Below are 23163 nucleotides of genomic sequence, written 5' to 3' on the forward strand. Positions count from 1 at the left end.
AGGAGAAGGGTTGGGATTGGGGGGGAGGGGGGAGGCTGGGAAGGGATGTGAAGGGTAAACCAAAGGAGGAGGCTGCAATGCTTGGTAAGAAATGTACACATTATCCTGTCCATGTAATTGTAACCCCTCTGTACAGTATGTTCACAAATAAAAAAAAAAGTTCTGCAGTGTAATTTCATCAGTTGAGAATCTTTAAGAGTGTCTCTCTCCTATTATTTGAACAATATTTGACAAATAAGAAGGACAAACCCAACACTTAATAACTACCCCAAAATATATTGTATCAGCAGTTAAAATTGCATTAGTAGAGACAATGTTAGGGTTTTTATGAAGTGGAGGAGCTGTACTGGGGCTTGAATTCAGGGCATGTCCCAGAGCTTTTTCTCTCAAGGCTACTGCCCTACCACTTGGGCCACCACAGCTTCACTTTTGTCTTTTGGTTGATTAGTTGGAGATAATAGTTTTACAGTGGTTCCTGCCTGGGCTGGCTTTGAAATTTGATCATTTGATCTCCATCTTCCGATTAGCTAGGATTACCAGTGCCTGGCTAAAATTAGGTTTTTGCCGAAAAGGCCAATAGTTTTAATTTTTTAATTTTTTTAAATTTTTGTAGGTTGTGGGGCTTGAACTCTGGGCCTAGGCAGTGTTCCTGAGCTCTTCAGCTCAAGGTGAGTGCTCTACCACTTGAGCCACAGCGCCACTTCTAGTTTTCTGGTGGTTTATTGGAGATAAGAGTCTCACGGACTTTCTTGCCCATGCTGGCTTTGAACTGCAATCCTCAGATCTCAGCCTCCTGAGTAGCTAGGATTACAGGTATGAGCCACCGGTGCCCGGCTATTTTTTATTTTTTGAGAAGACAATTATGTATTAAGTATGACAGTAATGCTAACTCCATCTGAGGAGTCACCTAAGGCAACTTAGTAAATTAGTGTTTGAGTAAATTAGCTCTGGAAGGAGAGTATAGTAGAAACTGGTGCTTGAATGTTGGTAAGCCTGATCATTCAATAGTAAGAAGCCTTTTAATATGCAAAGTTAATTGCTTACAATGCTTAAAATGGGTTAGAACCAGATTGCAGGGTATATAGGCAAAGGTATCTTCTTAAGGTCCTGCAAGCCCTCATCTCTGATTATTGATCTTGCTCTCCCCATAACATAGACCTTCAGGCAGTTGTCTTTTCCTTAGATCTCTGAAGCTCTGGGCACTATGACAAAACCAGAGTAGGCATGTGCTTAAGCTGGCTACAAGAGACTTTCCTGGGCTGACTTACTTAGGAATGAGCACCTAACCAAAGCTTATCTGGTCAGAATCCCACTCTGGAGAATTAGGTTGGGGAGAGAGAAAGAGTGTGAATGAAAGCTTGTGGAGAGGGGTCAGAGGTGTGTTTCAGGAGAGTCAATGAGTGAAAGTGTCAGGTACCAAGTTTGAGTTCCAGTTTAGGACAAAAAAAAAGAAAAAAAGAGCAAGTGAGAGATAAAAGGAACCAAGCCAGGTGCTTATACTTGTAATCCTAGATACTCAGGAGGTTGAGTTCTGAGGGTTGTGTATAGAAGCCAGCCCAGGCAGGAAAGTCTCTGAGACTCTTATCTACCAATTAACTATCAAAAAGTCAGAAGTAGATGTGTAGCTCAAGTGGTAGAATGCTAGCCATGAGTGGAGAAAAAACACCAAGTGTCAATATGAGCCCCAAGTTCAAGCCTTAATACAATCATAAAAAGAAAAATGAGCCCAAAGTGAATCATTCACGAAAGCTATAACATCTCTAGAAGAGTCATAGGAACCAATTTTTGTGACCTTGGATTTGACAAAGATTTCTATGATAAGACATAGTAAATAGGAACTATAAAGAAAAAATGGATAAATTTGACTTCATAAAAATTCAAAGCTGCTTTTCAGAATGTCCTATTAAGAAAAGCAAAGATAAACTGCAGACTGGGTGAAAATGTTTGCAAAACACATATTTGATAAAGGACTCATATGTAGAATTTATAAAACCTCTCTTTTGTGAGTGTGTGTAGTGCTGAGAATAAGATCCAGGGCCTGATATGTGCCAGGCAAGTACTCTACCACTGAGCTGGCATATGCCACCAGTCCCTAGAATAGATTTTAAACTTCAAGAAAGAAGACAAGCCTTCAACAGTTGACAAAGGAATGAAAGCATTCACTAAAGAAAAGCTCTGGATGGCAAATAAACACAGGAAATAATAGTAGCTGTCATTAATTATGAAGAAAATGCAGGTTTAAACCACGATGAGATGTCATTGTCTATGTGTTACAGTGCCATAAATGAACAAGTGGAGAGACAGCTAGCATGTGGACATATAATTGGAGAGACGGTGGATGGGCACTTTGAAAGCCAGTTTTAGTTTCTTACAAAATTAAACATCCAGTGGTAGTGGCTCACACAGGTTAACCTAGCTACAGAGGAGGCTGAGATCTGAGGATCACAGTTTGTGGTCAGCCCAGGCAGGAAAGTCTGTGAGACACATTATCCCCAGTTAATCACCAAAAAGACTAGAAGTAGGGCTGTGGCTCAAGTGGTACAGCATTAGCCTTGAGCATAAAAGCTCAGGGACAGCAACTAGGTCCTTAGTTCAAACCCCAGGATCGGTACAAAAAAGTAAAATTAAAATCCTCTTGAAGTATGACCCAGAAATCCTATTTGTAATCATTGATTGTAAGTATTGCAACCAGGGCTGGGAAAGTGGCTTAGTGGTAGAGTGCTTGCCTTGCATGCATGAGGCCCCGGGTTTGATTCCTCAGCACCACATAAGCAGAAAAAGCCAGAAGTGGTTCTGTGACTCAAGTGGTAGAGCGCTAACCTTGAGCTGAAGAGCTGAGGGACAGTGCCCAGGCCTAGAGTACAGGCCCATGACCGACCAAAAAAAAAAAGTATTGAAACCATAGATATATGTTCACACAAAGAACTGATCATTAATGTTCATAGTAACTAGATTCATAATCACCCCCAATTGGAAACAATCTAAACTTCCATCAACAATGGACAAATTGTGCTATGTTTACCTTGTGCAACTGGGTAAGCTGAACAACAAAAAAGAAAGTAGCCACCAAAATTCCTAACAGCAACATGATCTTCAAACCGCTATGTTGAGGGATAAAAGTCATATTACATAATATATGATTTGACTTCTATGAAATTCTGGAAAAGCCAGATTGCTAGGAATATCAAACAGATCAGTGATTCTAGGGTTGAGAGCTGGGGGGTGGGGGAGGTCAACTAAGAACCCACAGAAACTGAGGTAATACAAATCTATATTTTAATTGTGGCAGTGGTTATAGGACTGTATACATTAGTGGAAACTCAGGAATTATACACTTAGCAAAGAGTACTTTTTAATTGTATATAAGTGGTACACCATTGAAACTGACCAGAAATGAGTGTGTAGGAAGCCAGGAATCCAGGAGATAAGAGGTAGATACAGGGAGTATCCTATCTTCTGTCATGTAAGTAGTCAAATAGCCAAGCAGAAAAATAAACTCTCAGAAAATAGGAGATTAATTAGGTGTACAGAAAAATCAAAGGAGATTGTAGAAAGAGATTTTTGTGTGTGTGCTGGTCCTGGGGCTTGAACTCAGGGTCTAGTTACTTCCCCTGAGCTTTTTCACTCAAGGATAGTAGTATAACACTTGAGGCACAGCTCTACTTGCAGCTCTTTGGTAGTTAATTGGATATAAAGGTCTCAAGACTTTTTCCTGACTGGGCTGGCTCTGAACCTTGATCCTCAGATCTCAGCCTCCTGAGTAACTAGGATTACAAGGGTAAGCCTGGCCCTGGAAAGATATTTTAAGGCTGCATTTTTTCCCTGGGCTCCTTGACTTTCTTATAAGAAAGTTTTCTCAATGGATTTGTCACTGTAATCAAAGGAGTCCTGATTTGCAAAGAAATTGGCTCCTTTGCAGATTTTCTGTGAATATTATCTTCAGGAGCAGATAATTTCTTGGCATTTTCCATGAAGAACATATATTTGAGAAAGTATTCTTATCAGGGATTCCAAGAATAGCAGGATAATGAAGTTGGAGCTCCAACTTCTAGGGCTGTCTCCCTAAGTCCCTAGGAAGTATAATCTTGGGCAAGTGTTGACTTAGCTGCCTCTTGTATGGAAAAGGCGGTATTGATATATGACTTTCAAACTCCATGTTCAAATTAAGTAGTGCAATATTTAGAGCAGGTACACGTGGGACATCTGAGCAGCTCTTGGCCTGTCTCTTTGGAGGTCAGGTCAGGTCTGCATAGAAATACAGCTTATGTGAATGCAATGTTGAGTCAGGAGATTAAAGAGTGGGAAGTGATGTGTATTTGTTGGAATATAAATATAGGAACTCAGAATGTAAGCATAGCTCTAAGATGATAGCAGAGGAAGCTGGCCATCAAGTTAAAAATAAATGTTTGGAGCTGAAGTATAAGCAGGGTGGCTGAGATAGTGAGAGAACACACTGACTTGTCAGCCTTCATCCTGGAGCTCCATTTCTTTTCTCTGCACCACTTCCCAGGCAACTCCTAATAGAGCCATAAGCTTGGTGAGCATGGCTCATTGACTTAATTCTTTCATGCTTCAATTCCCCAGTTCACTCCAAAGTTTCATGATAGGACCTCTGCCATCAATAGCTCATTGAAAAAGCCTGGTCTCCCTGGACACTGGTGACTCATGCCTATCATCCTTGCTACTTAGGAGCTTGAGATCTGAGGATCCCAGTTTGAAGCCAACGAGGGCAGACAAATTCATGAGACTTACCTGCAACTAAACAATAAAAAGCTGGGAGTAGAGGTATGGCTCAAATGCTAGCCTTGAGTGGAAAAAGCTAACTGAGGGTATAAGGCCTTCAGTTTAAGCCCTAGTATATACACACACACAAACAAACACACCTCACACACACAGAGGAAGCCAGGACTGTGTGGACATTTTGACATTTGTGGGAAGTCCCTTCTTCTCAGGAGTGCCAAGTAGAGCAGTTATTCCTCCTGCTTGGTCTCTATGTCTAATGGACCCCACTTCCTATTTTACTGCTGTTCTGTTCCTCATGAAGCTGGGGATGTGGGATGGGTTGAAAATCAAGTCTGTGATAGCAATGCTAACCATCTACAAAAAGTTTGGCTTCCTGCTAGGTGCCAGTAGCTCATGCCTGTAATTTTAGCTACTCAGGAGGCTGAGATCTGAGGATCACGGGTTCAAAGCTAGCCTGGGCAGGAAAGTCCTTGAGACTCCAATTTACCACCAAAAAGCCAGAAGTGGCACTGTGGCTCCAATGGTAGAGTGCTAGTCTTGAGTAGAAAAAGCTCTGGCACAGTGCTCAGGCCCCGAGTTTAAGCTCTAGGACCAGCACAAAAACCAAAACCAAAACCAAAACATGTTGATAAGCTGTGGTCAAGAATGACATTTCCCAGAATCCCCTGCTTCTTGGTGTGGGCCTGTTCCACCCTTGCTGATGAAATGCAAGCGAAGCAGATGAGGGTCATTGATGGCTGCGTCTGTCATTTTCCTGTTTGTCCCCAGATCCACTTCTTTTTTCCCTTCCTGCCCTGCTCATGTGGTAGGGGGTTGGTCCTTGTCAAGTACATTTTCCTAGACTTCCCTGTGGACCTTTGGCTAGCTTGGGCTGGTTTGAGGTGCTGGCGGGAGATCAGAGGAAGAGAGAAGCAAGATATTTCAGGCCTGATCTATTGGCTTCAGGTATCAGTTCTGTGGTCTCACCTCAAACATTCAGTTTCTAACGTAAGCTGAAAATTGATGTTTCTACAATTATGTTATCTAAAAAAATATACATTTCTGGAGGAAAATATTTACCGGTTGTATTGTAAATGGGGGAGGGGGAGCAGCTCCTTCCCAGGACCCTCTGAGAAGCCTTGGAGCAAGAGCCTCATTGAAGCAAAAAGGTTGAAAAAAGAATATGAAGAAGTCACTCCTGTGCACAGGACTTAATTAGCTGCTCTCCTAACCCCTTCTTAGCCAGAAGGGGTGGCAAAATACATTGCAGGTTCTACCTGATCTTTGCTTGGGAAACTGTCTTTCTTCCTTTCTCCCACTTCATGTTAAATTTCTCTCTTTGAGACTGGTTTATTTATTTTTACATACTTATTTATATCTTGTGAGTTATAGAAATAACAGGAGAGAATTCCCATTCCTATACCAATGGGGCTGGCGGTGGGGTTAATGGGAGGCCAGGGAGAGGAGGGAGCAGTCTAGTTTCTGGCAGGCAGGGGATGCTCCAGGGCTCAGTGCTTCCCCCCCCCACCCCCCGTCCTGGGCCCCCATCCAGACCTACACCCTGCTCCCTGGCTCCCTGAGCCCTACGTGCTGGGCAGCACTTGCATGAGACACCTGCGTTCAGTGATTGCCAAGGCCTGGGCGCTGGTGGAGATGCCATATCCTGTTTGGGAATTGTTTCCAATGAAATCAGCAACTTGCCTGTGTTAAGACAACGTTGTGGGGAGGCGGGGAGGGGAGTGGGGTGGGGATAAAAAATAGGGGGCCCTGCAAGAACCTGGTTTCAGAGAAGCAGCAGCCTCCTTCTGCCCCAAAGCACTGGCCTTGTGTTCTTGGGCCTTCCCTGCTTCCTCCTCCGATGGCTGGAAGTCAGCACTGAGTCCCAATCAGCAGGCCAGGAGGATCCTGGGTAGTCACATGCATCCTGCAGGCATCTTCTCTCCTCTTGCTCTTTGTCCATTTTCCTTATTTTTATTAATCAATGCATGCTGGCTGAGAGCCATTATGTGCTCAGAACTGCCCTGGGACACACACCTAGTATCTCCCCTTGTGAACTCATAACCTTTAGTTTTCCCTCCTCCTTTTCTATGTATCTCCACGTATTCCATTTTCTTCTTCTTAATACCCCTTAATTTTTATGTGTTAAAGAGATACAATGCTTTTCTTTTAAGAGGTTATTTCTGAGACAGGTGTTGGTGCTCATGCCTATAATCCTAGCTACTCAAGTGGTAGAGATTGGGAGTTTTGAGGTTCACGGCCAACTCCAACAGAAAGTAAGCTAGGTTCCATCTCAAGAAAGAGGCTGAGAGTGATCTGTCTGTGATCCCAGCTACCAGGGAGACAAAGGTGGGAGAGTCATAGTCTGAGGCTGGTCCTGTGCAGCAACAAAACAACAGCAACAAAATCCCATGAGACCTTATCTCAAAATAGATAGAGACAAAAAGGGCTGGGGACATGAAACAAGTGATGGAGCATCTGAGTACAAATCTCAGTGCCACACACATAAGTTATTTAATTTTCTGACACAGTGTAAGGACTAATTCTGCATCCCTAGGGGCCTCCTGCCTTAAAGAGGATAAAGCAGGAACCAAACTCCGTACCAAGAAACATGGCAGCCATGTACCGTCCACATCTCTGCTCTTGCCACTGACTCCCTGAGAAGGTGATGTTGCTCAGAGAGGTTGACAGGCTCCAGGGAGTGAGGGAGCTGTTGCTGCTGCTATGTGTGTGCTGGGAGTGTCTGGAAGTATGACACAGAGAAGAAACCACTGTCAAGAGGAATTAGAATCCCCTTGACCCAGGTGGGCATTGGGGTTCCCCTCTGGCTGCAGTCCCAAAGTTTGCTTTGAAAGTAGTTCTACCCTTGCTTGAAATACTTGGGTCTAAACACCATTGGGGCTGTTGGATCTTAGGTCTTTTCTAGATACAAATGTTTGGGGGTACTTGAACCTGAAGTTCAAGGGCCTGCCTCTGATCAGACTGATCCAAGGGTGCTCTTGTCCTTGTCATCAGATGGAAAGCACAAGCTTTGCTGCTTCTGAGCCATCCTTGTTCTCTGGAAAGAAGGCCTGGCACTATCCCTGTTTTGCCTTTCAGTGTTTGCCCACTGGATGGTCATGGGGACTGACTAGAGTGTGAAGGGGGAATTTAAAATACTGCCCTTCAGACTATAGGCAATGAAGGATCTGTGCATGCACACACACATTTCCAATCAATTATGAACTGGTCATCTTTGTAAAACACAGTAAACAATACTAGAAGCCAGGCAACAATGGCCCACATCTGAAATACTAGCTCCTCTGAAGGCTCAGGTTTGGGTATATTGAACTTTGAAGCTAGCCTGAGCAGAAAAATCTACAAGCTTTCATCTCCAAAATAACTAGCAAAATGCTGGACTGGGGGTATGACTCGAGTGGTAGAGTGCCAGCCATAAGCAAGCAAGCTGAGCCCCTATACCTACACCTGTACAAACTAGAAAATGGGGAAAAATACCCAAAAGACAAGCTTTGATATTTTAAAATTACCTATGGTAGATTCTGATTCTAACTTGTTTTAAAAACCTGTTCTAATAGTTCCTAAATTCTTGGTGTCAGTGTCTGTGCCTTCCTGTGGCAGTCGGGTGCACTCTGGTGGGTGGATAGGTGGTAGTGCTCTGCCTTCTATTCCAATTGCCTTCCCTTGCCCCAGCCCTGCCCCATAGGGTAGCCAACTTCTGCCTTTGGTGGGAGGGTGGGACATTGGTAGGCAATGCAGGCTGTGGAGATTTCTCCCCAGTTGAGTGGAATAGGAGCAGAAATCTCAATCTGAGTTGGACAAGTGTTCCAACATTCAGTTGCTTTGACAACAATGAGGAAACTAAGATATCTGCTCCATTCTAAGTAGATTTGGGAATCCATAACAAGACCAGGGTATCTGCCCAGGAAATGCAGAAAGCAGGCCATTCCATGGGGGCTTAGCCTCCCCAGCTCATGAATCTCACTCAGGGCCTCACTTTCCCTTGGCTCAGATCACTGCTCCCTTAGTTTTATGTACTTCTCATATAAATTATCCAGAGAGATTTGTGGGGTCTAATGTGGAAAAGATCCACCTCAATGTAATTACTGGTGGCCCATGAGATGGGTGGTGGCGGTGGGGGGTAATCTCTCAACCTGTTCTCCCATGGGCACTCAAAGAAGGAAGGTGAAGGCAGTCTTGGGCGAAAGGCAGCTCTTGGAGCCAGCTTCTGTTGGTTGGAGATCTGCAAGGATGTATCAGTTCTCAAGCAGGAGGAAGGCTTAATAGTTAAATTGCAGTGACAAATTCCTGACTCTGCTCTGTGCAATCAGTTCATCCCCCCTGGGTCTCTAAGTGTGCTAAAATGTTGCTTCCTTGGTCCTGGTGTAACTACTCAGCAAATAAGAGTCTCCAAGGAAAGCACTGACCTGTGATTTATGTGTCATAAAAGGACTGGGGTGTTTGATGCCTGTACTTAATCTGCCAGAGAAGAAACACTAAATGAGAGCTAATGGACCGTGGGTGCTTAATGCATGGCACATGCGTATTCCATTGCTATCTGGCTCCCTGGTCAGGCCACACTGGTTTTCACCCCTCTTAGACCTCCATGAAACTCGAACAGCTTTAACCTACACAGGAAAGATCAGGAAGCTTCCATGTTACCTTTTCCATGCCTTCTCCAACTGAAGTTCTCTTGCAATGAAGGTGGTTTTTATACACAACCCTTCAGCCTCCAAATCCTAATATGACGATGAAATTCAATCTGATGATGCAATTTAACAAGCCATAGCTCCAGATGGAAGTCCCAGATGCAAAGGTCCTTGACCTTCTTTGAACGGAATAATTTCTTAGAAATGCATAGTCCATTCGAAGCCAGGGCGGCTGTATGTTCTCTGCAACAGCCAGCTGTTGTCCAAGATTGGCTGGCTCTGGGTCTTTACCAGAAGCAGACGCTAGGTGGCACTGCAGCGCAACTTTAGTGCGCAGGGAGGCCTGCTGGTGTTCAGAGCAGTTATCTTAAGGGGGGGTTAAAAAGAAGTCCAAGAATCATCAGTAGAAACTCAGGGGCCACAGGGCACCCTCTCCTGCCACTGGATGACTAAACAGTCAAGATGATGTGGAACAGAGTATATATGGAGGCATGGTTGGCCAAGTCCTGTCTTCCGTGCATGGATAAGACAAAAGAGTCAGGAGTTTGTGGCTCATGGGCCTATAGCCCTATTACTCAAGAGATTGAGATCCAAGAACCCTGGCTCAAAGCCAGCCTGGGCAGAAAAGTCCCACGGCGCTCTTAATTAACCAGCAAAAAGCCAGAAGCAGAGTTGTGGTTCAACTGGTAGAACATCACTCTTGAGCAAAAGAAAAGCTAAGGTCTGAGCTCAAACCCCACTCACCAGCATTGCCCCCCTCCAGAAAAAAGGGAGAGAATAGCAAGACTGAGAAAAGAGTTAAGAATGAGATCATCTTTAGTGTTTTATAATTGAAGGGAATTTGAAGTACACCAATTTCTTCTGAGTTTTTCTTCCTCCTTGCTCATTGAATTAATGAAAGTAGTTAATAGCTTCAGTATAATAGCTGTAGAATCATAGTGACACTGATTGAAAACTATTCATGAGTGATTTAAAAGAGAAAGAAACTTGGAGCTGGGAATATGGCTTAGTGGTAGAGTGCTTGCCTAGCATGCATGAAGCCTTGGGTTTGATTCCTCCAGTGCTACATAAAGAGAAAAAACTGGTGCTGTGGCTCAAGTAGTAGAGTGCTAGCCTTGAGCAAAAGAAGCTCAGAGACAGTGCCTAGGCCCCAAGTTCAAGCCTCAGGACTGGCAATAAGTAAATAAAGGAGAGTTACTGGTTTTACAAAAAGAAGAAAGAAAAAATCTTGAAATTATTCTTGATTAGTACTTGTATTTCTTCCCTCCCATCCAACCAGTTAACAGCATTACTTCCTAAACATTTGCTTTGCCCTCTCCTCTTCATCCTGGTTACTGTTGACCTCGGCCCTGTCTTCTCCAAGGACTGAGACAGTAGTTTCTCAATTGGCTGCTCCACCTCACTGATGCTTGTCCATATCCTTGACTTATATTTTTTCTATAATGCTTATATTGCTTTGTACAAGGCAAGGTGGTCTTGATGCTCTCCAGCTAGCATCCTTCATGGTTCCCTGTTTCCCTGAGGATAAATCTCAGGCTTCTTTAACACCTCATTTTCTGTTTGTGGATTAGTACTTTTATCCCTCAAGCTGCTGTGACCTGAACAACTTCTCTGACCTTCTTTTTAATCCCTAATGGCCTAAATGACACCTATTTATCCATGGAAACACAAAGGTTACTTCAGGAACTCTTCCTAGACTTGGATTATGTTTATCTTCTCTGAACTCTATAGTCTATACTTTATAATACTACAGAGCATTTAAGAACTGTTTATGGCCAGACACTGGTGGCTCACGCCTGTAATCCTAGCTACCCAGGAGACTGAGATCTGAAGATTGTAGTTCAAGCCAGCCCAGGCAGAAAAGTCTGTGAGATTCTTATCTCCAATTAACTGCCAAAAAACCCCCAAAACTCCACAAAAAATCAACAAAACAAAACAAAACCAATGACACTCACACAAAAAAAGCAACCCTCCACCAAAACAGCAGGAATTGTGGCTCAAATGGTAGAAGTACAACTTTGAGCAAAAATGTTCAGGGACAGTGCCCAGGCCCTGAATTCAAGCTCCAGGACCAGCACAAAAAAAGAGAGAGAACGGTTTCCATTGTCATTGCAGGTTCCTCCTTGTAGGAACTGTAGTGTGTGTGTGTGTGTGTGTGTGTGTGTGTGCGCGCGTGTGCGTGTGCACATGCGCACATGTACAAAGTACATGTTTATAAAGATATTACAAAGACTAAGGTGAACTGAATCTTGGTACCTATTTTTATTGACTACCAAATATACTATTTTGTATCTCCCTTGGGCACATTTGGATAAACACTGGAAAATTCAATAGTGCTCCTTTTTTTTTTTTTTAAATTCTGGGCAGACTACTACCTTACTTCTGTGCACGTGTTCTTAAGATATGTTAATCCTATTGATTAAGTTATAGCTTTCTTTTGGAGTAATCACATTCCAGTCATGTCTCCTTAGGTGGGACCTTAGCCTCCTTAATTGGATTTCTTCATCCTTTCATTCATTAATGCATCCCTTCTATCAACGAAAAGCTACCTGTTTAAGACCATCTACTAGGTTTTCAGTAAATCGGTGCCCTTTGTGGTACCAGCTTTCATTGTGGAACTCAGAGTGTGAGCCCATGGATGTGTGCATAAGGTGGGCCCCAATGATGGGAATGCAAATGTCCCATATGCACATGCTCATCTAACCTTACATGAGGCCCCAAGTTCTTAACCAACCATCTCATGTAGAGGTTAAAAAATTCCAGTTTGGAGAGAGGCAGACCTGTTTTGGATTTCAAGCCACCAGCTTCAGAGACAAGTTCCTTACTATCAGCTTGAATGAGGGTAGTGTTAGGACTCACCTTTTGGGGTTGTTTGGAGAATGCAAAGAAATGGTGTTGAAGGGGGAAGGCCATGAGTATACAACAAATGGTACCCTACCTGAACAACCTCCTCCTCCTGCTTCCCCTCCTTCCATGGCCAGGTGTGCGTTGCTGCTGGAAAGAGTCTGACAATTCTTGAGCCTTCCCCTGCTCAGAATGTGATTTAATCCCTAGTGATAGGAGCTAGAGGAGGATCTGGTGAACATTCCACACACCAGTTGCCCTTTTTTTTTTTTTTTTTTTTGCTTCCTCTGTTAGGAAATGCTTTGTGGGTTTTTTTTTTTTAGAGACTCTGTTTATACAGGGATTATTTAGCATTTTTATTCTCTGAAGGTGCTGGCATAGCTTCAGTCTGTAATTCTAAAAGAGAAGGCGGTTAGCTGTGCCTTTCTTTGTTTGTGGGAAACATTTCTGTAGATAAGCAGCCTGCACAGTAAATAAACCGCATTGTTATTACATTGCCTAGCAATTTACCTGTAACAGACGGCTGTGCCTGCTATAATGACATGATAGCTAATCCATACCCCGGCACGATTTTATCTTCTCCTGCTGGAGGAGGCTGGCAAGTTTAAAGGGGACACCCTTAAGGATCAGCTGGGGGAAAGCAGTTCCGGATTCTGCCAGTAAATTTATTTATTAATTATTTTTTTGCAATTGGTACACACAGAAAAAAAAATCTGGTGCCCAGATTTGGAATGAGGACTTCATTTCAGAATCAGTTATCTTAAGCTTCCCACGAGTAAGTTTTACTTAAAGCTTCTGTAGAAAAACAGTTTGATTTAATTATGGCTGTCTTTTGGTTTTTGAGTCTGTGGCTAATAAGGAGTATTTTTTTTTCTTATTGCATTAGAAGTTTTGGATATGCAAATAACCTCTCATCTAACTTGCCTTAAAAGTAAATAATTGCCTTTGGCAATCAACAAATAACCTTGCTTTCATTTACTTAACTTCTGGTATGCTTTTTGATAAAGCTTTCAAAATGACATTATTAGATCCAATGGCAAGAACTATTTGATAGTGTTGAAATAAGTTTGATGCTATTAATCACATACCCAACAATTTCTAGTGTTGCCATAATTTTTTTCATGTAAATTTCAGGACTGAACTTTCAACTGGAATTTGTTGTTAAGGGTCTGGCTGGTTGTGGGTATGTATCTATGTGTACATGTATGCATGTATATATGAATGTATATACATGTTAGCTGGGGCTTGAATTCAGGGCCTGGGCACTGTTGCCTAGCTTTTTCACTTAGGCTGGTGCTTTACTAGTCATAGCTCCACTTCTGGCTTTTTTGGCAATTAATTGGAGATAAGAATCTCATGGATTGTCTTGCCTGGGCTGGCTTAGAACAATGCTCTTCAGACCTCAGCCTCCTGATTAGCTAGGATTACATGTTTGAGCTACTGGCACCTGTCTATTTCTTTTTTTGACTAGACAGAAAGCTTTTGGAAGGAAGGAGTTGGATTAAGACTCCTTGGGAGACTGTGGAAAGGTGTAAGTTTGGATTTCAATCCACTTCCCACCTTGTTTTGGTTTCTCCCAGCCCTATGATCTGGGGCCAGTTACTTACCTTTCTGTAGTATTTTGTTTTGGTAAAGCTGGTTGGAGACATTAAACCTCTTTTTTTTTTCAGCAATATAACTGTTCTGGGCAAGTCTCAGATACCTTTCACAGCTTAAATAGCAAGTGTTTGTAATAAGGAACAAGAATCTTTTCAAATCTGGAAAACTTCCATTGGCATCAGTTAATTTTCTTGTTCATCCTTTCCCACCTGTGTCCTGTGGAGGAATCTGTGTCTCACTCCACCTTGTGATGCCTTGTAGGGTGATTTCTTGCTGGTGGACTATTTATATCTCCCTAATCTGTCTATTTCTCTCTATCTCCAGAACCACCAATAGCTAGCGTTTATTGAAGGCTTACAGAAGGCTAGACACGCCACAGGCCTGATCTCCTTTAATCCCCACTAAAACCATTATTATTGCCATTTTACAGGTGGGGAATTTGAGGCTTAAAGGGGGTGAAGCAAATTATCCAAGGTCAGCCAGCTAATTAGTGTTCGATTCCTGGTCCCATTTCTTCCCTAGATGTCTGCAGAGACTGGTAAGAGGCCTGATAACTGTCTTCCTCTCCTCAAGCCAACATGCTCTCCATAGGAAACAAAGTGAGCTTTCGAGAGTGTCTCTGTCCATCATCATATCCCCAGCTGATGTGGAATGCTGACTGCCTTTGGCCCTGTTCTCTCTCTCTAACCTCCACTGGTTCTTTGGTTCAAAGATCCATTTGTTCTTGACATCAGATGAAGTTGGGTTTTTCCTGATCATTGATCTCATAGTGACCCTTGCCTTTTTCTTTCTTTCTTTCTTCCTCTTTTTCTTTGTGTGTGTGAATACTAGTGTTTGAACTCAGGGCCTTGTACTTGCTAGGCAGGTACTCTACCTCTTGAGCTATGCTCTAGCTCTTTCTGCTTTCATCATTTTTTCAAATAGATTCTTGTGTTTCTGCTTGGTTTGGCTTGGATTTTGATCCTCCTATTTACACTTCCTATATATAATTGTACTTGGTACCACATCTAGCTATTTTGATTGAGACTGAGGCCTCACGTTTATGTTCAAGCTGGCCTGGAACCACTCTCCACTCAGTATCAAGCCTCCCATTTAGCGAGGATGACAAGTACATACCACCATCTGAGATAAGGTCTCATGTTTAGGTTCAGGCTGGCCTTGAGCTTAGAATCTCCCAATCCCTGACTCCCAAATAGCTAGAATGACTGTGTGCAACATTGCCAAGGATTTTCTGAATGGCACTTTTCAGGATTCTTTTAAAACTTTTTAACCTTTGAGTCTATCCCTCATTATATTTATAACAAAAAGTGATGATTCTCCTAAGCTTGTATTTTCAAAATGTCAAATTCCTTTTGTGGTCTATTGACAATCAATAGCCATACAATGGAGTTAGTTGATTCTGGGAGTTGATCTGTACCACCCAAACAGAATATAAATTCATCAAACTCATTAGACTCACATTATTACAAAACTGTGTGGCTATTTGATCAGTGTCTATCTGTTCTGTTTTATGAGGACAAGAGTCTTATCCATTTTAGTTCATTTTATGTCCTCAGGGTCTAACATAACATTCGGTACATGGTTATAATTATTTACCATATTGAAAGGAAAGTTAAGCATTAGAAACTGGGAAATGCTAATGATTGATCCAGGAGTTTCTTTGCCCTCTGCCATTACTGGAAGAACAAGCAGCAGACACACAATATAGCTTCTGGATTTCTTCATGGGTCTTTGTATGTGCACACATGTGTGTATGCTTGGCCTGTACATGCATGTCTACAACTGTCTGTGTGACACATGCATGCGCATATGTATGTGCATGCACGTGTGCACACGCACATAACACACACACACACACACACACACACACGTCTCTCTCCCTTTCTCCATTACAGGCAGCTGAACCAGGAAGGTGAAGAATATTTTTCATGGTGTTATTTTTATGATAATCTATTTCGATGGTTAATTTGGTTTAGGACACTGATTTATCACCAGTTTATAGATCTCTCTCTCTTTCTCTCTTTTTATTGTCCTATTTGAATTATAAGGATGGCATGTGTGAAATGGAACTTCTTGGCCTATTGTTCTGCTTCTCACGCAACCAGTGTAGTTCAGACAATAAAAAGATCTATAAAATTAATATATACACAGAGTGAGCGAGGGAAAGAGAGGGACAGAGACAGAACACGGGCAATGCTTTGGAATTGGATGCCACATTTATCTCTCTCCTGTGAAGTTCAGAATTAAAATTTACCTATGGAGGAGACATAAATGAGGTATGAAGGTGTTGTCCTTCATGTGGAAAGTGGTGTAGTAATTCCAGCTTACCTATGTTGCAGGCTGACAGCATCCTCTTGCTTTTTTAAGGACTCACAATGGCTGGGCTAACTTTAGAAATATGTGCTCTAAAGATACGACTTAAGAGCAAATAAATACCAGGTCACTTATTTTATGTATCCATCAGGAAGGTTCCAGTTGCATCACCCACAGGCATCTAAAATGGATATTTGTGTGTGAACTCTCTCCCATAACTGGTACATACCTGGCAGGTGTTTAATAAATGGTGTAGGGCTGGGCACTGCTGGCTGAGATAGGGCAGGAAAGTCCATGAAATTCTTACCTCCAATAAATCACCGAAGAAGCCGGAAGTGGGGCTGTGGCTCAAGTGGTAGAGTGCCAGTCTTGAGCGAAAAAGCTAAGGGATAGTGTGCAGGCCTTGATTTCAAGCCCAATACTGGGATACACACATAGCTTCTCTCTCTCTCTCTCTCACACACACACACACACATGAATAGTTGTAGGATAAAAGTATAACTAAATGGCTACAGAGAAGGTACAGCTAATTAACTGGAACCTCAAAATGCCACCTAACCTCTTTCCCAGAGGAAGGATGGCCATTTTCCCATCATGCTCTAGGGCACATGAGATATTTTCCCAGCCAACCTGTGCACTTCTTTAGTTTCTCAGATTTTCGTTCAAATTTGTGACTTTCCTCAAATTACCTGTTGACCTGTATCACCGTGACCCCCCTCCTCTTCAACCCCAGAAAAAAAAGGTAGAAAAAAATTCTAGTGTAATTTTGGATCCTGATAGAACACTTTATGAACAGAAAAACCACCACCAACCTCCCTGCCTCTGAGGATGTATTTTGAATGACCGGGGTGGCAGCTCCCGCATGGGATTTCGTTTGAGGTTCTTGGACTGACTATTTATTGCTGTGCTTGAAACGATGGTTATTATTGTTACAAATATTATGATGCTGAAGAAGTGAGCTTGCAAGCACAGACAGCTGCATTGTTTACAAACATAATTAATGAGGTGATTTTTAATATCAACAGCTCAGCGCCAGCCTTTTTAAAGACTGTTTATGGCCTGGGCCATGGAGCCATTTGTAACTTCTGCAGCATTGCTGTGACAGGGCCTGTTTCCAAGAAGCATTTCCTTTGGCGGGTACCTGGTTTATTTTATGTATGACAAAAATAAACCTTAACTTGCTAGTGACCAGGAATGGTTTATGTCTAGCAAGACTTGGCCTACTAAAAGATAAACACAGGAATATTTTTCTAAGAAGTGAACTTACATTTCTTAGCAGCTAACTTCTGTATTTATCCCAAAGATGGCCAACCAAAGAGGTAATCCTGGGGGATGGGGAAGGAAGGTAGAAATGGTTTCTCTGTCATAGCATGCTTAGTGAATGTCTGTAATATATCAATATTTAGAAAAAATGGTTTTGGAGACCTGTGATCTAACCATTGCAAGATGGGACATGACCTTATACTTCTAGTTCATTTACTTACATATTTTCTGTGATAGAGTGAAACCACAGATTTTTCTCTCCTCTATATCTGGCCTGGCCCAGCCTTTTGAAACAGATTCTTAAACAAAGCCACTCTTCTCTTTTTTTTTTTTTTCACTCTTCTCTTTTTTTTTTTTTTTTTTTTTTGTCGGTCGTGGGGCTTGAACTCTGGACCTGGGCACTGTCCCTGCACTCTTCAGCTCAAGGCGAGCGCTCTACCGCTTGAGCCACAGCGCCACTTCCAGTTTTCTAGTGGTTTATTGGAAATAAGAGTCTCACAGACTTTCCTGCCCAGGCTGGCTTTGAACCGCAATCCTTAGATCTCAGCCTCCTGAGTAGCTAGGATTACAGGCTTGAGCCACAGGCTCTTAAGAGAAGGATAATCTCATCTTTTTATTGTGTTCCAATATTGAAGCTTGAACTCAGGTTCTCAAAGTCTGTCTGGGTTGTTTATACTCAATGCTGTCCTTCTACAACTTGAGCCATACTTCTGCTTACTTGGTTCAAAAGCAAAGAAATGAGTGCTGGCCTGGTTTTCTAGATTTTTTTCCTACTCCTTCCTTCTTTGCTCCAAGACCGGAATTTGAACTTGGTACCTGATGCTTTTGCTCATTGGCTAGTGCTCTACCAACTAAGCCATGCTTCCAATTTTTTGTTTCCTACTCCTGAGAACTAAAACATCATGTCTTTATGCCAACACAAATTCCAAGAGAAATTCATATTCTTTTAATTCTCTCCTAACCATGGAATTGCTTGATTATGTTTACTCAGCAGGGTGCCAATTGCTCATGCCTATAATGCTAGCTACTCAGGAGACTGAGACTCAAGATATTGTGGTTCAAAGCCAGGCCGAGTAGAAAAGTCTATAAAACTCCATCTTCAAAATAACAAAAAACAACAAACTAAAGCTGGCCTGGAGGCATGTCTCATGTGACAGAGTACCAGCCAAATGAGCAAGCAAGCCAAGCAATCAGAAGGTTTCTGAGTTTGAGCCCCTGAATAGGAAAAAAAGAAGAAAAAAAGGTACTAAGTTCAAGTGAAAGAGACTAACAGTTATAAAAATGACCTGATATAATTAGAGTTTGCCAGCTTGCTTTTGTCTTTGAATTCTCAGACAAATGCCCTTGAATTTTAGGTTTATAATCTAGACTCCAAGATTCTCTGTTTAATCTACTGGTGCTCTATCATTGAGTCATGTCTTCAGCCATTTTGTGCTGGTTCTTTTGGGTGTGTGTGTGTGTTAGTACTGGGGTTTGAATCAGGGCTTATAGCTTGCCCAAGATAAGCAATTTACCACTTAAGCCATAGCTCCAATCCTGGCCTTTTGGTGGCTAATTGGAGATAAATCCTGCAAACTTTTCTGCCTACTCTGGCTTTGAACTGTGATCTTCAGATCTCAACCTCCTGAGTAGGTAGGATTATAGATGTGGGCCATAGTATGACCCACTCCAGTCAGCTATGGGTTGAGAAGGAATCTGGTGAATTTTTCTACCCAGGCTGGTCCTAAACCACAGTCCTTTTGTTCTCAGCCTTCCAAGTAGTAGACAACAGTGATTTGCCACTGGCATCCAGCTCAGAAGGAAAACTTTAAAAAGAGAAAAAGAAGTGGGGGAGGAAAGAAAATGCCCTGTTTAATTTTATGGTTGATACAACATGTGTGTCCTGCCAGAATAAATCAGATCATGTGATTTTTCAAATTGCCAGGTCTATTGTTTCAGAAATAGAGGATGTAAATAATCTCAGCACTGTCTCCCGGATCTGAACTTCTCTCATCCAGAACTGTTATCAGCATTAGCATAATTTATGGTGCTAGCTAATAATGAAATCACTGAACACTGATTGTGCAGCTTCTTAAAGCTATAATTATTGTTCATTAGGAATGGATTTTGTATTGTTCCCTCCTGGCACACAACAAGTTATTGAAAGGGAAAAGTTGTCAGTGGAAGTGGAGAAACCAGGGAAGGCATTTTTTTTTTGTTCCTGAATATTCTCTCTGATGAATCTGTCTTGAGAGTTTGTCTCTCATAATAATAGAAAACAACTGGCCACCCTAGCTGCTATTTATTATTGTTCTTTTCATCTTTCTTCTCTTTCTCCTCCCTCTGCTTCTCCTCTCCTTCCCACTCCTCTTCTTCTTTCTCATTGTCTTTTTCCTCTTTTTCTTCCTCCTGCTCATTTTCTTCTTCTTCCTCCTTCTCCTTTTCCTCCTATTCCTTCTTTTGTTTTTCAGACAGGGTCTCACTATATAACCTTGGCTTGTTTCAAACTTGTCATCCTCCAGCCTCAGTTTCCCAAGTGATTGTGATTATGGCTATGTGCCCCATACCTGGCTCTTATCTTTTGTCTTTGTAGACAATTTTAGCTTCACATCATACTTGCCTTTTGTAGTCTCTGAGGAATTAAGGGCCCAGTAAGCATCTACTAACTGAATGTATGAGGTGAGTAATGAGTAAAGACAAGAGCCAACATTTTTCCTGGGCTGGCCTGGAACTACAATCCTTCTGATATCTGCCTCCTGAGTAGCTGAGCTGATGGGCACAGTTAGTGATTTCTATTGAATACGGTGGTTGTGGTGATTTATAATTTTTATCACAGGAAGGAACAGTTACAACTCCATTGCCAAGGAGAGGTCACTGCCAATGTAGAAATCTGGAGGAGGGCTTATGAAGATTCAAGTTCATTGTGAATGGTGTCTTTGGCTTGGGACATCACTCATTTCAATGGAATGTAACTTGGCTTTGAGACTGCTATATAATATTGACATCCATTAACTGAATATAGCACCTGTATTTATCAATTAATCCCACCTGCCTATTTGTCCAGTCCTAGACCCTGTAGCCTGCCTATCTTCTATCCATTTTAGCTTCCTTAGGTTTTGGGCTCAGAATCCAAAAGGGCTAAAAAAAATCCATGAATATTTCTTTAACACCATCTTTTCTTTAGTTCTTGATAACTGTGCTCTCTCCTTTCTTTAAATACTCTCTTATCTTAGGCCTTCTAGTCACTGAAAGTCCAGGGAAAATGTCAGATATGCAGAAATAAAGAAAACCTCATTCTTTCACTAGAAAATTTTAAACTTTGGTAAAACTAGAAATGTTTAAATTGCCTTCCAATTGCAGAGAGAAATTGGTTTCCTTGAACGCTTAACGAGATAAACTGCAATTCGATTCAAGTCATTTTTCTGCTTCTCCTTGTTGACAATCTGAGCTCTCTCTCTCATTCACTCTCTCTCTCTCTCTCTCTCTCTCTTTGGTTTCCTCTTGCTTTCTGATTGACTTCAAGATTGCATCTAATCTTTTTATTTTATCTTGCACGAATGCAGCCTGCAATGTGTTGTGACAAGAAGCCAGACCTCCCATTAGCATATATTTATACCTTGCTTCCTGCCAAGTGGTGCTTGGGGTTATTAAACCAGGCTGGAGCTTCCAACAAGCACAAAAGGCGTCCTAGTCACCCCTCCCCCATTAGACCCCTCTGTCCCCATTGTCTATGCTCGTGGAGATCTCATTGGGAGGAGAGCTGAAAGAGCAGCTGTGAGGGAAGCTAAAGCCAGGGAGGACAGATCATTGTGGACAGGGACAGATTGGAGAGATTATCACTGTCCTTGGAGTCACCTTGGAAGTGTCCTTGAAGGGCTGATCTAGGAACCAGTTGATGTGATCAAATTGATGTGCTAAGGAAGGAACTGGAACCTGTGGCCTTCTGTCTAGAGGTTTAGGAATAAAGAGCTAGGCAAGAAGTATTTACGATCATTGGGATTTAGTAGATGAATCCACATTGTACTTATAGATTGATGCGTTGAATCAAAATCCCTTTGTACAACTACTTCAAGATAATTAAAAAAATTAAAACCTAGAATATAAATCCACATTTTAGATGCCAGCAGGTGAAAACAGCAACTCCTTTCTGAGGTGACTTGGATTAGCAATATATTTCCTGGGATTCTATTTGGTTTTCCAGTAATAAAATCAACAGAAAGCACCCCTTGGATGTGACACCTGTTTGCACAGTCAATGAGATTCCCAAAGCCTCCAGTTCCAGGATTTAGGAATAATTGAGCTCGGTCCTCTTTCCACACTGGTGGTGATCTGATATTAGTCATTTCTACGTGAATTGGTCCTGATTTCCAACATATGCTAACCAATCCACCACACTTCTATTTTTCATCTTGTTTTCTCTAATTTAGAGACTTTGTCTCCCTGGAAAGGAATTTTGAGCTTTAATGAAAAGCAAAAGAGATCAGTTGGGGGCAATAGAGAGACCTTCTGGATGAGTTATACCCCCGGGGCCTGGGACAGGGAGAAAGTATTTTCCTTCCCTCAACACCCTCCTATTTCTTGTCCCCCAAGATAAGTCTCAGTGACTGGGAAATTACTGGGTTTTAAATTTTTAAACAAATTTTGCTGACCATCTTATGGCCTTGCATTCATCTTCTATCCTGGGGACAGGCATAGTGCTTCATTCATCATCTCTGTTTTTTGTTGATAGTTGTGTCTAAGGCACAGCTTTGGAGCTGCATAACACAAGTATTAGAACTCCATACTCTTAAATACTTTCGACATTGATATAAGAATGAGTGCATATAATTGTTAGGTAGGAAATTAAATAGGTAGGTTTAATTAGGTAGCCGATGAAGAGAACACTATGTGGTATTCAGGCAGGAAAAGAAGTTTATTGTATTACCCAATTACTGCCCTACCATGCGTGGTGGAGAAGCACAGGGCCGAAGGGCTGAGCTGAGGTCCCTCCATGGGTTAAGTAGGGAAGGGGCAGAGGGGGAAGGTGTGGCCAGGTGAGGGACTGTGTGGCCAAACAGGATGCAGATGTGACCTCAGGGCCTGGACCCTCCCTCGGTCCAATGGGAGGTGTGACCAGGGGCATCCCAGCATGTGATCTTGGAGGGGGAGGTGACTGCAGTGTCTGCAGGTGTGCCAGTTACACAGGATACTGGGCCGAGACTTAGTCAAGAGGTGGGGAAGATCAGAAAGAATGACATTGCCCCATTTATTAGGAAATGGAAAGACTTGGAAAAAAGTATATTAAGTGAAGTAAGCCAGGCCCAAGGAAACATAGGTCCCATGGTTTCCCTTATTTGCAATAGCTAGTGTATGTCTGAGACAAGCAGAAAAGGTCAGATAAGTTATGTTAAGGGAAATGAACCCCAAGATAAGGACACAAGTGGTTTTTTCTTTCTTGCTATTGTTTCTAACATATTTATAAGATTCCATGTGATTTTTTTGTTGCTTTGTATGTCCCTCCCCCACAGTATAACCCCTGTTTTCACTGTATTTGATGTTGGTATAAAATTTGGGGAGCAGAAGGAAAAAAACAAATTGTTTAAATAGGGTTACAGGTGGACCCATTGCAACAATGAGATGTGCAAGATGCTATGTTGAAAAACGAACTTTACAATTTAGATGTGGGGAGGAGTGTTTTTGTGGAGATGGGAGGGAAGGGATGGTAGGGGAAAAACAAAGGAGGAGGCAACAATGCTTGATAAGAAATGTACTCATTACCTTGCTCATGTAACTGTAACGCCTCTGTACAGTATTTTCACAA

This window comes from Dipodomys ordii, unplaced genomic scaffold (assembly GCF_000151885.1).
Source record: "Dipodomys ordii isolate 6190 unplaced genomic scaffold, Dord_2.0 Scaffold16, whole genome shotgun sequence".
Taxonomy (NCBI): domain Eukaryota; kingdom Metazoa; phylum Chordata; class Mammalia; order Rodentia; family Heteromyidae; genus Dipodomys; species Dipodomys ordii.